General features: G+C 43.3%; 1 protein-coding gene across 1 annotated transcript in view; it reads left to right on the forward strand.

Moving 5' to 3' along the window:
* LOC128356774 (nucleolar protein 4-like) overlaps nt 1-16,923 on the forward strand; it is a 158,160-nt gene that overhangs the window by 98,369 nt on the left and 42,868 nt on the right. The window lies entirely within an intron of this gene.

Raw genomic sequence — 16,923 nt, forward strand, 5'->3', positions numbered from 1 at the left:
TACACATGATCTGACCTCAGTGACTGTATATAAATGTCACCTGATCTCTCTCTCAGGTGGGGTTTAATAGTGCTGATGTAGGAGCTGCTTTTAAAAATCTGCTGCTACATCAAAAAAACACACAGCAGATAAAAATAAATAAAATAAAAATATAAATAGACAAGCTGAGGTTTGAGTTGTGTGACAGGTAGTTAAATTATTCAGCACAGGAGATGAAATATAGTGATGTGGATCATGGATTTGCATGTCCTTTTGAAGAAATTTGATAGTAAAATGAATTTTCTGGAATAAGTATTGAAGTAATTGGTTATTTAATTAATTAGAGGGATGTATTTTTTGGCTGATGAGTGAGTTCTGTGACAGGAAGGTAAATTATTAAACACATGGGATTTAAAAAAAGAAGAAATCAAGTTGCTTTGTGATATTTAGAGGAAGAGAAATGCTGGAAATGAAAGCTGACAACTGGATGAGTTTTGGATAAGTGATGTGAGGTGATTTCATGTGTCTTAACTTGGATTTGAAAGTCCTCCTGAAGACATTTCAAAATAAAAGCTGAATTTTCTGTAAAAAATCTTGAAATAATTGGTCATTTAATTAATTAAGGGGATGTATTTTTTTCTCCATGGTGCAGAATTGGTTGATGTGTGAGTTATGTGACAGGTAGCTAAATTATTTTAATAAATAAGAAGAAATCAAGTTCCTTTGTGATATTTAGAGGAAGAGAAATGCTGGAAATGAAAGCTGACAACTGGCTGAGTTTTACCTGAAAAGCTTGATTATGAAAAAAATCTCATTGGATAAGTGATATGAGGTGATTTCATGTGTCTTAATTTGGCTTTGAAAGTCCTCCTGAAGAAATTTCAAAATAAAAGCTGACCTTTCTGTAATAAATCTTGAAATAATTGGTCATATAATCAATTAGGGGATGTGCTTTGGTTGGTAATCTATGCATCAGGCTGATATGTGAGTTATGAGACAGGTAGCTAAATAAAAAAAAAAAGAATAAATGAAGTTTCTTTGTGATATTTAGAGGAAGAGAAATGCTGGGAAAAGGCAGTTGAAAGGACACTGATAGATCCTGGAGATGAAAGCTGACAGCTGGCTGAGCTTTGACCTCTCTGCTGCTGCTGCTGCTGCTGCTGCTGAGGAGGAGGAGGAGGAGGAGGAGGAGGAGGAGGAGGAGGAGGAGGAGGAGGAGGAGGAGGAGGAGGAGGAGGAGGAGGAGGAGGGAACATAGTTGTATATCGATAAAGATCATAGTTTCATTCTCAGCTGGTGAAGTCACGAGAAAACAAGAAAACACACCTGTAAGGCTCAAATGCAAAAAAAAATGATTTCACGTGTGATAACTGGAGTTTGGATGAGAATCAGAATACAGCTTTTATTTGTCATTGTATATGGGCAAGGAAATCAGAAGGAAGGAAGGAAGGAAGGTAGGAAGGAAGGAAGAAAGAAAGAGAGGCTTGTAAATGAGTAATTAGTCTTAAAACTAAATAAATACTAAACTAATTAAAGCAGGGGTGTCAAACATGCGGCCCGCGGGCCAGAACCGGCCCACGAGGGCTGCGATCCGGCCCACTTTCCTTCCTGTGTTCTTTTCCTTCCTTCCTCCCTTCCATCTTTCCTTCCTACCTTCTTTCCTTCTTTCTTTCTTTCCTTCCTTCCTTCCTTCCTTCCTTCCTTCCTCCCTTTCTTCCTTCCATCTGTCCTTCCTTCCATCTGTCTTTCCTTCCTTCCTTCTGTCTTTCCTCCCTTCCTTCTGTCCTTCCTTCCTTCCATCTGTCTTTCCTTCCCTCCATCTGTCTTTCCTTCCTTCCATCTGTCTTTCCTTCCTTCCTTCTGTCTTTCCTCTCTTCCTTCTGTCCTTCCTTCCATCTGTCTTTCCTTCCTTCCTTCCATCTGTCTTTCCTTCCTTCCTTCCTTTCTTCCTCCCTTTCTTCCTTCCATCTGTCTGTCCTTCCTTCCATCTGTCTTTCCTTCCTTCTTTCCTTCCTTCTTTCCTTCCTACCTACCTACCTTCCTTCCTTCCGTCCTCCCTTTCTTCCTTCCATCTGTCCTTCCTTCCTTTCTCCCTTTCTTCCTTCCATCTGTCTTTCCTTCCTTCCTTCCTTACTTCCTTCCTTCCTACCTACCTTCCTTCCTTCCTTTCTTCCTTCCATCTGTCCTTCCATCTGTCCTTCCTTCTTTCCTTCCTTCTTTCCTTCCTTCTTTCCTTCCTTCTTTCCATCCTTCCTTCCTTTTAATGATCCGGCCCACATCAGATCATATTGTTCTGTATGTAGCCCTTGAATGAAAATGAGTTTGCATAAAGCATAAGACATCCCCCCCCTTGCTGCCATCAGTATTTTGCACGATTCCACTTCCTGTTTACGCTCTCTGTGGAGCAGCGGGAGAAAGACATGAGCACTTCCTGAGTGAGATGCTTCTTCCTAAAGATCCTCAGGAAGTCTCTGCTGTGTCTTTTAACCAACGCTGCTGCTGCTGCTGTAGTCGTGTTAGCGCTCCAGGTCAGGTGATTATTTAAATTATTGCATTAGTTAAAAATGTTTGGGAACGTCTTTAATGGATATGTTTCACTGCTTTTGGACATTTATCAGACTATTAATGAGTTTATTGAAGTTTTTTTTTTTTTTTTGGAGTCATTTTTCCTGTTGGTCGTGGTAATTTTTTTCTCTGGATTATCGAGATACTTTGAAACCTCGTGAGAATATCTAACCCGCAGCCTGAATGCACTTAAAATGCATCATCTTGTATGTTTTGAATGCCCTTCCCCCTTCCTTCCTTTCCTTTCCTTTCCTCCCTCCTTTCCTCCTTCCTTCCCCCCTTCCTTCCTTTCCTTTCCTTCCTCCTTCCCCCCTTCCTCCTTTCCTTCCCTCCTTCCTCCTTTCCTTCATTCTTCCTCCCTTCCTCCTTTCCTTCCTTCTTCCCCCTTCCTCCTTTCCTTCCTTGTTCCTCCTTTCCTTCCTCCTTTCCATTCTCCTTTCCTTCCTTCCTTCTTTCCTTTCCCCCTTCCTTCTTTCCTTCCCCCTTCCTTCTTTCCTTCCCCCTTCCTTCTTTCCTTTCCTCCCTTCCTTCCTTCCTCCCTCCTTTCCTTCCTCCTTTCCATCCTCCTTTCCTTCCTTCTTTCCTTTCCTTCTTTCCTTCCCCCTTCCTTCTTTCCTTCCCCCTTCCTTCTTTCCTTCCCCCTTCCTTCTTTCCTTCCCCCTTCCTTCTTCCTTCCTTCCTCCCTCCCTCCTTTCCTTCCCTCCTCCCCCCTTCCTTCTATCCTTCCTTCTTCCTCCTTTCCTTCATTCTTCCTCCCTTCCTCCTTTCCTTCATTCTTCCTCCCTTCCTCCTTTCCCTCCTTCTTCCTCCTTTCCTTCCGTCCTTCCTTCCTTCCTTCCTTCTATCCTTCCTTCCTCCCTCCTTTCCTTCCTTGTTCCTCCTTTCCTTCCTCCTTTCCTTCCTTCCTTCCTCCCTCCCTCCTTTCCTTCCTTCCCTCCCTCCTTACTCAGAAAATCAGAAAAAAATTATTATCCCCAATTACAAACCAACACGTATTCCTAGCTCCCTTTTTTTAGAGCCTTCAGCAGCTCTGGGTGCACAGAGATGAAAGTCGTCGTCGTCTTCTTTGCTGTCAAAACAAACTTTAACACAAATCTCTGGACGTGAAACAACATGAAACCTTATCAGCTGCTGCTCAGACCGAGCGGAGCTAAAAGTGGCCGAGTGCCTGCATGTGTTCTCCGCCCTGCAGCTGCAGAACCTCCATTATTCATCCAACCTGCAGGGCATCATCATGTTTCAGCCAAAGCTCTCCGTCCTCCAGCCTGACTCCACTGACTCTGCAATGTCCCACGGTCCTCGAACACACCGCGGGAACTGAACACAGAGATGATGTTTGACCCTAATTCAGAGAAAAGTAGAGAACACGAGCAACAGTGGTTCACTGTAGTCATCATTTTGGTTTTTAAAGGAATAGTGCAAAAAAAAAAGACAAACATGTCAAACATGCGGCCCGTGGGCCAGAACCGGCCCACTGAGGGCTGCAATCCGGCCCACTTTCCTTCCTGTGTTCTTTTCCTTCCTTCCATCTGTACTTCCTTCTTCCCTTTCTTTCTTCGTTCCTTCCTTCCTACCATCTGTCCTTCCTACCTTTCTTCCCTATTTCCTTTTGTCCTTTCCTTTCCTTCCCTTCTTATTTCCTTCCTTCCTTTCTTCTGTCTTTCCTTCCTTCCATCTGTACTTCCTTTTTTCGTTTCTTCTTTCCTTTCTTTCTTCCTTCCTCCCTTCTTTCCTTCCTTCCTCCCTTTCTTCTATCTGTCCTTCCTACCTTTCTTCCCTACTTCCTTTTGTCTGTCTGTCCTTCCTTCCCTTCTTATTTCCTTCCTTCCTTTCTTCCTTCCTTCCTTCGTTTCCTTCTTGTGTTCTTTTCCTTCGTTCCATCTGTACTTCCTTCTTTCCTTTCTTCGTTCTTTCCTCCCTTTCTTCCTTCTGTTTCATCCTTCCTTCCTCCCTTCCTTCCCTCCTTCTTTCCTCCCTTCCTTCCTTCTTCCTCCCTTCCTTCCTTCTTCCTCCCTTCCTTCCTTCCTTCCTTCCCTCCTTCTTTCCTCCCTTCCTTCCTTCCTTCCTTCCTTCCTCCCTTCCTTTCCTCCCTTCCTCCCTTTCTTCTTCCTTCCTCCTTCCCTTCCTTCTTTCTTCCTCCCTCCTTTCCTTCTTTCTTCCTCCCTCCTTTCCTTCCTTCTTCCTCTCTTCCTTCCTTCATGAATCGAGAAATATAGTCTACAGATTAGTCTCAGCCTTAAAGATTTGTCGTCTGTTCCATCATTTTTAAATGAAAGGGTTCAAATCGAGACACATTTATGCTTTTTTAAATTTTTTTTCCCCACATCAACCCAAACAGATGAAACCAGTATTTCGTATTTCCTTAAAATAATCCAGTTGTTTGTGACGGTGGTGAGTTTTACGCTGGTCAGATTTGAGCTTCTTCTTTTCTCTTCATGATCATTTTATGAGCCTGAAGGCAGCCGTCAGATCACTCGCTGCTATTTTAAGATCTCTATAATCTGTTTTAAGGGAAAGTGGAAGTAATGTGAATGTCATGGTTTTTATGTCTGAAGCTGTAATGAAACAAGAAGGAGCAGCAGACGTGTGGAGTTAGATCCATGGAGAGAAGGAAGGAGTGATTGGAGAGTAATAAAGATATAAAGCAAAACATAAAACACTAAAACTAAAAGATTATTTCCTTCCTTCTGTCCATCTGTACTTTCTCTATCCCTCCCTCCTTCTTTCCTTCCCTCCTTTCCTTCCTCCCTCCTTCTTTCCTTCCTTCCTCCTTTCCTTCCTGCTGTCCGTCTGTACTTCCTCCATCCCTCCCTCCTTCTTTCCTTCCCTCCCTCCTCCTTTCCTTCATTCTTCCTCCTTTCCTTCCTTCCTTCCTCCTTTCCTTCATTCTTCCTCCTTTCCTTCCTTCCTTCCTCCCCCTTCTTTACTTCCCCCTTCCTTCTTTCCTTTCCTCCCTTCCTTCCGTCCCTCCTTCCCTCCTTCCTTCCTTGTTCCTCCTTTCCTTCCTTCCTTCCTTCCTCCCTCCCTGCCTTCCTTGTTCCTCCTTTCCTTCCTTCCTTCCGTCCCTCCTTCCTTCCTTCCTCCATTCTTTCCTTCCTTCCTTCCTTCCTTCCTTCCTTCTCCCCCCATTCCTTCCTTCCTTCCCTCCTTCCTCCCTCCTTCTTTCCTTCTCCCTTCCTTCTTTCCTTTCCTCCCTCCCTTCCTCCCTTCCTTCCCCCTGCCTCCTTTCCTTCCTTCCTTCCTCCCTTCCTCCGTTTTTTCCTTCAATTGATTGATTTCATACAGTTTATCTACAGTGTAATATTTATATATTCTTATTTTCCTTTTGGTCATTTTACAAGCAGATATCATCAAGTCTCAGCTGCTCAAATGTTCAGATTTCATTATAAATTATATTAAGAATATCTTAAAATAAATGAAAGATGCAAATAAACTTTTAATTCCTCTCTCTAAGTTGTTCTCCTGCAGTATAATAAATAATCCCAGAGCAGATAATCAGTAATGACTTTATAGTGACTGTATCTTTAAACTGTATCATCACTTTCTTTTCATTGTCCCTGTAAGTCTTTTTATTCTTCTTGAGTCTTGTAGTTGTTGAAAAGCAGCTCGTTGGTAGTTTCAGTGAAACCGGAGAGCAGACCCGCCCTGCTGATAATTTAAAGTAAATACAGGTTCGCTTCATATCTGAGCAAACAGGTACGACTGAACAGCTCTGTGACTCTTTAAGACTCAACTGTTCTCAGCCTCAACACTTTGTTTTATAATCAGGATACAAATATTCACTCCTGTGTGATTCTGTCGTGTTTAACCTTCCTGTCGTCTTCCTGGGTCAAATTGACCCCGTCTCTTTTGACTGTTCCTTCTTTCCTTCTTCCCTCCCTCCTTCTCCCTCTCTTTCATTTCTTCCTTCCTTCCTTCCTTCCTTCCTTCCTTCCTTCCTTCCTTCCTTCCTTCCTTTCTTCCCTTCCTTCCTTCCGTCCTTCCTTCCGTCCTTCCACCCTTTGTTCCTTCTTCCTTCCTTCCTTCCTCCTCCCTTTCTTTCCTTCCCTGCTTCCTTCCGTCCTTTCTCCCTCCCTTCCTTCCTTCCCTCCTTCCTTTCCTATCTTCCATCCTTCCTTTCCTTCCTTCTTCCTTCTTCCTTCTCCCTTCCTTCCTTCTTCCTCCCTCCTTTGCTTCTTCCTTCCTTCTTCCTCCCTTCCTTCCTTGGCTCGAGAACAGGAGAGTTAATGACAAAAGAAGATGATAATCAACAGTACAAGATTCAGAAAAGATTATTTCTCATGAAAAAACGTCCAGTGATCATTCTTGATTGAATCAGTGAGAGTAAATGTTTCTGTAATGATCCTAAAGATGCAAAGATGAGACGAATCAGGAGTTCTTTCTTCGTGCACGTTTAATTACGAGCTCGGATCGACCGTCTACATGCATGAGACAAATGACAAGATACTTTTACTATTACTGTATTACTGCTGTCCAGATACTTTCCAAGAGGTTTCATAGACAGAATATGATCTAGGTCACTTGGAGCCCTGCCAAATATATTTTTTTCCTATATGTCATCTTTCTCATTCTCCAGTAAATTGATGATCCACGGAGCTGAACCGCGTAGATATGTAAAAATATACTAACAATCAGTTTGCCACCATTTTGTCTGTAAATATGTCAGAAAATAGTCAAACATGTCCATTAAAATGTCCTGAAGCATCTCTAAAACGAGTTTGTTTCATCAATAGTTCAAAGCCTCAAAATAATCAGTTTATTAAAGCTGCATCTATTGATTAATCTGACCATTATTTTAATCCATTAGTTGTTCGGCCTATAAAATATCAGAGAAATGGTAAAAAATGTTCAACAGTGTTTCCTAAAGCCCAAAGAAATGTCCTTGAATTGTGTTGCAAACTCATCTCCCCCAATTGTGTTTTTATTGCATTTATTTTATAGCTGATATGATAAAACGATGAATATTAGATGCATTAAAGCTTATAGGAGGTTATAAGTTTAAACAGCTTCTTTAATAACTCACTGCTGTTCAAACTGAGCAGACCTGTTGAGTAAAAACTGCAACATTTACCTTCTTCACTCTGCGACTGTCAGCTTGTACTGTGCAAAATGTGATCTATGCCATGTGATATGTGAGGGTAAGAGGGAGGGAGAGAAGGTAGGAGGGAGGGAAGGAAGGGAGAGAAGGTAGGAGGGAAGGAGGGGAGGGAGGGAGGGAGAGAAGGTAGGAGGGAAGGAGAGAAGGCAGGGAGGGAAGAAGGAAGGAAAAGAAGGAAGGAAGGGAGGGAAGAAGGAAGGAAAAGAAGGAAGGAAGGTGAGGGAAGAAGGAAGGGAAGGAAGGTGAGGAAAGAAGGAAGGGAGGGAGGAAGGAAAAGATGTTTTTGCTTCTCTGTGTGTGTTGGCAGGATTCTTTATGTGTCAGCTTTCAACAGGGAGGGGGTGAGGGAAGGAAGGAAGGAAGGAAGGAAGGAAGGAAGGAAGGAAGGAAGGCAGGAAGGAAGGAATGAAGGGAGGAAAAGGAGGGAGGGAGGGAAGGAAGGGAGGGAGGAGGGAAGGCGGGAAGTAAGGGAGGGAGGAAAGGAGGAAGGGAAGGAAGGAAAGGAGGGAGGAAGGAAAGGAGGTAGGGAGAAAGGAAAAGATGTTTTTGCTTCTCTGTGTGTGTGTTGGCAGGATTCTTTATGTGTCAGCTTTCAACACGTTTCTTCTTCCTGTCTGCATTTCATTCCTTCACACACTGTCTGATCATTAATTCATTTATCCCTCTGTGTGTGTGTGTGTGTGTGTCCTCTCTCTGTGTGCAGGTGGTACTATGGAAACATTAACCGTGTGAAAGCGGAGAAGCTGCTGCTGGCGTCCCAAAACAAAGATGGCTCCTTCCTGGTTCGCATCAGTGAGAGTCACAGTGACGAGTACACCATCTCCGGTAAGAGCCAACAACGCCCTCGTCCTTGTGATCCTTATCTTTTCTTTTCATCACTCCGTCTTTCTCTCCACAAACCTGCAGTAGAATCCCACAGAGACTCGTATCATTTCGTCTTTTGTTTGATCAGTTTTTTTTTTTTAGCGTCTCGCCCAAAAGATATTTACAGGAAGTGAAGAAGAGGAGCGTCTTAAACAAGTTGTTAAAATAGTTTCTCCAACTTTACATTCTGCACATTTACAGCCATATATAATGAATTTGGGGCTCTACTGTAATATGTTTGCATGATTTCCAGTTTAAAAAACTCATTTTATTTATCTTCTACTGGCTCTTTATGCAGATCCTCAGTTCAGCCTCTGTCTAAAACAAGCCGTTTTAGCTCCTGTCTCTTTAAAGACTGTGTAAAGTGAATTCAGACATTTTCTTCTAAACACATTAAATAGGTCATAAATGTATTTCTAAAAAAGGTGTAAAAAGCATTTCAACCATTTAGATTTGAATTGTGGAGCTAGGCTTCACACACTGTGTTTCAACATTTCTGTGTTCAGGATTTAGTGATTAGCATAAACCCGCCCCTGCTGCTGTAGAGGTAGAAATACATTCAGCACACACTACTACTACTACAGTCTACAGTTAGCCAGTTAGCTGAGTTAGCCGTCGAGCTAGCAGCTGAGTTAGCAGCAGAAAGCTCTCAGACGTAGCGTCCATGTTTCTGGTAGAGGTGGTGACTTTGATTGACATGTGACACTTGGTAGGGGGCGGGGCTTCAGCGCTCAATAACAAAGGTTTTATTTTGAAAAGCTTAGACCGGAAGTCACAGGAAGCCACTGCAGCTCTGTTAGGTCTAAAAACGATCTAGTTGTAATGAATTATGGGTATGTGGGCCGCTTTGAATATGGATACAATTATATATTTCATTTCATATATTTTTAATTTTTGTAATTTATATTCCTCCCTGAAGTGACGTGCATTGCATCATCACATTATTTCTCCCAGTCACAGCAAACTGAGATGGGAAGTAAAGCAGTATTATCAGTATCTCAGAGACTCTGCAGCTCCTCTCTCTCTCTCTCTCTCTGCTTTACGGAGCTTTATAAAGAGTTTCATCTCATTGTTTAGCTGCAGCTTTACTGCTCTGGTTCACTCTCAGCTGCTCTAATAGCATCGTTACCGCCGTTTACTTCCTGCTCAGCACCAAACATCAAACACACAGTTATCTGCAGACTAGCTGGTGAACATAGTGGAGCAGTTAGCAGCTACAGAGGTACAGATATTCCCCTCAGGAGTTAGAGAGGTAGAGGTAGAGAGTAAAACAGAGCTGAAACAGAGAGAATATTGGACTTTATATTCAGCATGAGGACAGAAACATGACTCCTAATGAATGATAATGTTGATTAATAACTGCTGGATGTGGAAATAAGTTCAATATAATAACTTACAAGGTTTTAAAGTCTCTGTTCATGAGTCCTTTGTTTCTGTCTGTTCTCTGCAAGCTGTCAAATGTGTCTTTAACCTTCCTGTCGTCCTCCCTCCTTCTCTCTTTCCTTCCTTCCATCCTCCATCCCCTTTTCTTCCTTTCTTCTGTCCTTCTTTCCTTCCTCCCTCTTTTCCTTTCTCCTTCCTACCTTCCTTCTTTCCTCCCTCCCTCCTACCTTCCTTCTTTCCTTCGTCCTTCCTTCCTTCCTCCCTCCCTCCCTTCTTTCCTCCCTCCCTGCTCTCTTTCTTTCCTTCCTTCCTCTTTTCCTTTCTCCTTCCTACCTTCCTTCTTTCCTCCCTCCCTCCTACCTTCCTTCTTTCCTTCGTCCTTCCTCCCTCCTACCTTCCTTCGTCCTTCCTCCCTCCCTCCCTTCCTTCCTTCTTTCCTCCCTCCCTCCCTCCCTCCCTTCCTTCCTTCTTTCCTCCCTCCCTCCCTCCCTTCCTTCTTTCCTCCCTCCCTCCTACCTTCCTCCCTCCCTCCCTCCCTCCCTCCTTTCCTTCCTCCCTCCCTCCCCCCTCCCTCCCTTCCTTCCTCCTCTCCTCCCTTCCTTCCTCCCTCCCTCCCTCTATCCCTCCCTCCCTCCCTTCCTTCCTTCCTCCCTCCTTTCCTTCCTTCTTCCTCCCTTCCTTCCTTGACCCGAGGATGTGGAAATAAGTTCTTTGATGGAAATGAGTCCTTTGTTTCTTTCTGTTCTCTGCAAGCTGTCAAATGTGTCTTTAACCTTCCTGTCGTCGTCCTCCCTCCTTCTCTCTCTTTCCTTCCTTCCTCCATCCCCTTTTCTTCCTTTCTTCTGTCCTTCTTTCCTTCCTCCCTTCTCTTTCTTTCCTCCCCCTTCCTTCTTTCCTTCCTTCCTCCCTCCCTCCCTACCTCCTACCTTCCTTCGTCCCTCCCTCCCTCCTACCTTCCTTCTTTCCATCGTCCTTCCTTCCTCCCTCCCTCCCTCCCTCCCTCCCTCCCTCCCTCCCTCCCTCCCTTCCTTCTTTCCTCCCTCCCTCCTCTCTTTCTTTCATCCCCCTACCTTCTTTCCTCTGTTCTTCTTTCATCCCTCCCTCCTACCTTCCTTCTTTCCTTCGTCCTTCCTTCCTTTCCTCCCTCTTTCCTTTCCTTCCTTCTTCCTCCCTTCCTCCCCTCCCTTCCTTCTTTCCTCCCTCCCTCCTCTCTTTATTTCATCCCCCTACCTTCTTTCCTCTGTTCTTCTTTCCTCCCTCCCTCCTACCTTCCTTCTTTCCTTCGTCCTTCCTTCCTTTCCTCCCTCTTTCCTTTCCTTCCTTCTTCCTCCCTTCCTCCCCCCCTCCCTCTCTCCCTCCCTCCTTTCTTTCCTTCTTCCCTTCTTCCTCCCTTCCTTCCTTGACCCGAGGATGTGGAAATAAGTTCAATATAACAACTTACAAGGTTTTTTTTCATGAGTCTTTTGTTTCTGTCTGTTTTATTTATGAATCAATTTCTAATGAATGCCGCTAATGAATATCTGAGTGTTGTGTTCACTGACACACGAGTAAATTAAGACACATCCAACACTCGTTATTACATAAATTGCATTGATTTAGAAATTCACATAAATAAAATACATGCACTAATAGTAATACAAATATAAGAAAAATAGGAAGAATAGAGCATTTAAATATAAGGTTGTAGTATAAAATAATAATGATTTTAATTTGCTTTATAAATCATTAAAAGGACATACAGTGCAATAAATGAAAGATTAAAATTTAAAGTGCTTTTAATTTGAAAAGCCTGATCACAACATAGAGAAAGAACAGAAACACATAAAGAGCATTTTCTAATAACTGAGTCACACATTCAGACTCAAAAAGAATATTCTTGCTGAGCGGCGTATTTGTCATTTTTCAGAGTAAATGTCAGCTACTCTTTCTTTTATTCTGTTTGTTTCTCTTTGTGTTGTGAATCTGGTGAATGAACGGTTTCTTAATTGGCTCCTTTTTTAATTTATTAGCAGTGATTTTTCTTCTTCTACTGTAAATGCTCCCGTTGTGATGCTGCAGCTGTGTGTGTGTGTGTGTGTGTGTGTGTGTGTGTGTGTGTGTGGCTCTCTTTCGTTGAGAGAGAGAATCCCCTTCTTCTCATTCTTCCTCTTCCTCACCTTCTTCCTCTACTTCCCCTTCTTCCTCTTCTACCCCGTCTCTCCCCTACTTCCCCTTCTCCCTCTTCTTCCCCTTCTTCCCATTTTTCCTCTTCTTCTCCTTCTCCCCTTTATTCCCTTTCTTCTTCTTCCTCTTCTCCCCCTTCTTCCTCTTCTCCCCCTTCTTCCTCTTCTTCCCCTTCTTTCCCTTCTTCCCCTCATCCGTCCTTGTCCTCCATCCATCTCCATCAGCCCCTCTGCCCTTCTGTTTTCTCCTTCTTCTTCTTCCTCTTCTCCCCCTTCTTCGCCTTCTTCTTCCCTTTCTTCCTCTTCTTCTCCTTCTTCCCCTCATCCGTCCTTGTCCTCCATCCATCTCCATCAGCCCCTCCACCATCCGTCCTCCGCCGCTCTGCCCTTCTGTCTTTCAAGGTCTCCAGCCGCTGTCAGCTTTAATCTCCGTGCCTTCGATTTTTCTCTCGTGCCCTCAGGCAGCCATGTTGGCGGGCTGCGGTTTCCGCGGCAGCAGCTGCTGATAAGAGTCTTAGAAATGATACGACTCGATGTTGAATAGAAGGGAAGATTTGTGATTTGGTTCACGTGTTTTTAGATGATAGAAAACTAATAAGATCCACATTTGATGGACATAGTTTAAAGTTTATTGATTTAACCCTCCTGTTGTCCTCGAAGGGAAGGAGGGAGGGAGAGAGGGATGGAAGAAGGAAAGAAGGAAAGAAAGCAGGGAGGAAGAAAGAAAGAAGGGAAGGGAGGGAGGAAGGAAGGAAGAAGGAAAGAAGGAAGGGAGGGATGAAGGGAGGGAGGAAGGAAGGAAAGGAGGGAGGAAAGAAGGAAGGAAAGGAAGTAAGAGAGAAGGAAAGAAGGAAGGAAAGGAGGGAGGTGGGAGGGAGGAAGGAAAGGAAGGAAGGGAGGACGGGAGGACGGAGGAAGGAAGGAGGGAGGGAGAAAGGAAAAGATTTAACCCTCCTGTTGTCCTCGAGTCAAGGAAGGAAGGAAGAAGGGAGGGAGGGAAGAAGGAAAGAAGGAAGGAAGGGAGGAAGGAAAGAAGGAAGGAAAGGAGGGAGGTGGGAGGGAGGAAGGAAAGGAAGGAAGGGAGGACGGGAGGACGGAGGAAGGAAGGAGGGAGGGAGAAAGGAAAGAAGGACGGAGGAAAGAACAAAGGGAGGAAGGACAGAAGGAAGGAAGAAAGGGGCATGGAGGAAGGAAAGAAGGAAGGAAGAATGGAGGAAAGGAAGGAAAAGAGGAAGGGTGGAAGGATACGCCCATATATAGAAATGATGATGATGATGATAATTACTTTATTGTATTATAAGTTGATAATTATTGTGACATTATTAAGTAACAGAAACTAATAGTTGAGGCTTAATGAGGCAGATTATTCATGAGATCTAATAGAAATAAATGTTGTAGAGGTTAATTTAGTCATTTCCTCTTTTGACCTCGTGAGTGAAGAGTTTATCTCTCACAGATATCAGTCAGATGCAGCAGCTCTGCCATAAATTAAACTGTTAAGAAGCTTATTATATATTTAGTGTATGTCAGAAAGGTGATATTTCTAATTCTCGAGGTCGTAGTGTTTGTTGGTCTTACCCGATTATCTTATAATTATTTATTTTGATTTTAAAAAAGGTAATTAAATTCTTGCATCTGAATTCCCTCCATGTTACAGAGCAAATGTTTATCTTTTTAATTATGGAGTTTATGCAGCAGTTGGAGAGGGAGAGAGAGGGAGAGAGGGAGAGAGAGGGGTTTGTTGGTGCTGAACTAGAATCAGAGATCTTTTGTGGTGTAAGTGTTTATTATGTTGGAGCAGGAGAAGCAGGTCTACTAATAGAGGAAGGTCAGAGTCAAGTTCAAATGTCCCATATTAACCCCTAACTGCTCCTGATAGGTGTGTGTAGCAGGGGTCAAACAGAACTGGCTCTCCTAGGGGTGCAATCAAGCCCACTTTCCTTCCTGTCTTCTTGTCCTTCCATCGGTCTTTCCTACCTTCTTTTTTTCCTTCCTTTCTTCTTTCTGTCCTTCCTTCTGTCTGTCTGTCCTTCCTCCTTTTCTTCCTTCCTTCCGTCTGTCCGTCTTCCCTTCCATCTGTCTTTCCTCCCTTTCTTCCTTCCTTCCACCTGTCCTTCCTTCCTTCCTCCCTTTCTTCCTGCTGTCCGTCCTTCCTTTGTTGCTTCTTTCCTTTTTTCCTTCCTTCCTTCCTCCCTTTCTTCCATCTGTCCTTCCTTCCTTCTTTCCTTCCTTCCTTCCTCCCTCCTTCCTTCCCTCCCTTCCTTCCATCCGTCCTTCCTTCCGTTTGTCCGATAGTAACTGTTGAATCTTTCCGTTTGTCTCCTTCTCTCCTTACTTCTTTCCTCTTTCCCTCCCTCCTTACCCCTTTCCTTCCTTCCTTCCTTCCCTCCCTCCTCCCTTTCTTCCATCTGTCCTTCCTTCCTACCTTTCTTCCCTCCTTCCTTTTGTCTGTACTTCCTACCTTCCTTCCTTTCTTCCTTCCTTAACACAGTAGCTGAGCTGAACATCTATCAGTGTTAATAATATCGAGACTGTTGAATCTTTCTGTGTGTCCGATAGTAACTGTTGAATCTTTCCGTTAGTAACCATAGTAACCTTTATTCTTATCAGGCTTCACTTTCTGAATGAGCTCAGAGCCGGTTCCTCTAATGGACCTCCGTGGGATCAGTAGATGTGGCGCTGCGAGATACGAGTGATTTGTGACTTTAAAGCTTCTTGTTATCGCTCTCCTCGAGTCGCCTCCAGCTTTTCTTTCTTTCTCTCTTTCTCTCTCTCCGTCCCTCATGACTTCATCCTTCTTTTTTTTCATTTCTTTTCGTCCTCTGGCTTTAAATTCTTCTGCGTCTCCCGTGCTGTTGTGTCGTTTTTTCTCCCTCAATCGACCTCCTTCCTCCATCTCTCCATCCTTCCTCCTGCCTGTCTATCCCCTCCTCCCTCATCCATCCCTCCTACCTATCTATCCCTCCTCCCTCCATCCTTCCGTCCCTCCATCCCTCCCTCCTTCCTCCTGCCTGTCTATCCCCTCATCCCTCCCTCCATCCCTCCATCCTCCTACCTATCTATCCATTCCTCCATCCATCCATCCCTCCATTCCTCCTCTCTCCCTCCATCCTTCCTTCCTCCTTTCTCCCTCCATCCCTCCTCCCTCCATCCCTCCCTCCCTCCATCCCTCCTTCCTCCTGCCTGTCTATCCCCTCCTCCCTCCATCCCTCCCTCCCTCCACCCCTCCTTCCTCCTATCTATCTATTCCCTATTCCTCCATCCATCCCTCCTCCCTTCATCCATCCCTCCTCCCTTCATCCCTGCATCCCTCCATCCGTCCATCTCGTCATCCCTCCATCCCCTCTTCCATCCCTCCCTCCATCCTTCCTCCCTCCATCCTTCCATCCATCGCTCCTCCCTCCATCCCTCATCCCTCCTCTCTCCCTCCATCCCTCCATCCCCTCTTCCATCCCTCCTTCCATCCCTCCCTCCCCCCATCCTTCCATCCATCCCTTCATCCCTCCTCCCTCCATCCACTCTTCCCTCCCTCCATCCTTCCATCCATCCCTCCTCCCTCCATCCACTCTTCCATCCTTCCATCCATCCCTTCATCCCTCCTCCCTCCATCCCCTCCTCCATCCCTCCATCCATCCATCCCTCCCTCTTCTCTTTTCTTCAAGGTCCTTTTTGTCCCACGGGGGAAAATACTGCAGTTAGATGTTGAATTTCACTGAGCTGGTCTTCCTGAAATTTGCATCATCAGCTCTGTCTGTGTGTGTGTGTGTGTGTGTGTGTGTGTGTGTGTGGCTGCGTGTGTGTGTGTGTGTGTGGCTGCGTGTGTGTGTGTGTGTGTGTGCGGAACAGACCACTCCTTCATTTACTCGGTTAAACGGCACAATAACAAACATTTCTGTCCTTTTTACAAACAAACATCTTCATTATGTATTAATCTTGGAGTGCAATAATATTTATGTCTGTATTTAGTGTTTCTACGTGCATGTGTGTTTGGATGTTGCAGCCTCTTGTGTGATGATTTTAATTAATAAATAATAATTAATAAAGATGATAATTAAATAAAATAATAATAAATAAAATAATAGTAATACAATAACAATAGTAATAGTTGTAAAAATAATAATAATAAAATAAAATAATAAAAATGATTAAAATAGTAATAAATAATAATTATAATGAAATTAAATAAATTAAAAAAATAATAATAATAATAAAAAATGATTAAAATAGTAATAAAAATAATTATAATGAAATTAAATAAATAAACAAAAATAAAAAAATATGATGATGATGATGATGATGATAATTATTATTATTATTATTATTATTATTAAAATTAAAATAATAAAAATATTCATAGCAATAATTAAATAATAATAATAGTAATAATGATACTTTTTTTATATAGAGCAGTTTTCATTCAAGGGATGAAGCTCAACACGATTTAAAGAGAGAAATAAAAATACAGTCCAATTAAACAGCAAATAAATAAATCAATAAAAAATGATAAAACACTAATTAAAAGCCAGATTAAATAAATATATATTTAAAGTTGTCCTTTTTAAAAATGTTCACAGAGCTCACATCTCTTAGTGTTTCATCAAGTCCTGGCTGTCACTTCCTGTTTATCTTCTGCTCCACTAGTGTTATGTAAAAAAAAAAAAAAAAAGCAACATCAGATCTATCATTCAGCATCTCGGCAGTCAAACTTGGCAGCGAGCGCAGCATCGAGCCGTAAACAAGACTCGTCATCCTGTCAGTGAGATAAAAGAGTTACACCAATGACGAGCCAAATCTTAGAGGAAACACTTCCATCCCACCATGAATCATCCCTTTCAGCTCCCGCCGCCTTCAGGCCTCTGGCACTCAGACACT

Source organism: Scomber japonicus, chromosome 4 (genome assembly GCF_027409825.1).
Source record: "Scomber japonicus isolate fScoJap1 chromosome 4, fScoJap1.pri, whole genome shotgun sequence".
Classification (NCBI taxonomy): domain Eukaryota; kingdom Metazoa; phylum Chordata; class Actinopteri; order Scombriformes; family Scombridae; genus Scomber; species Scomber japonicus.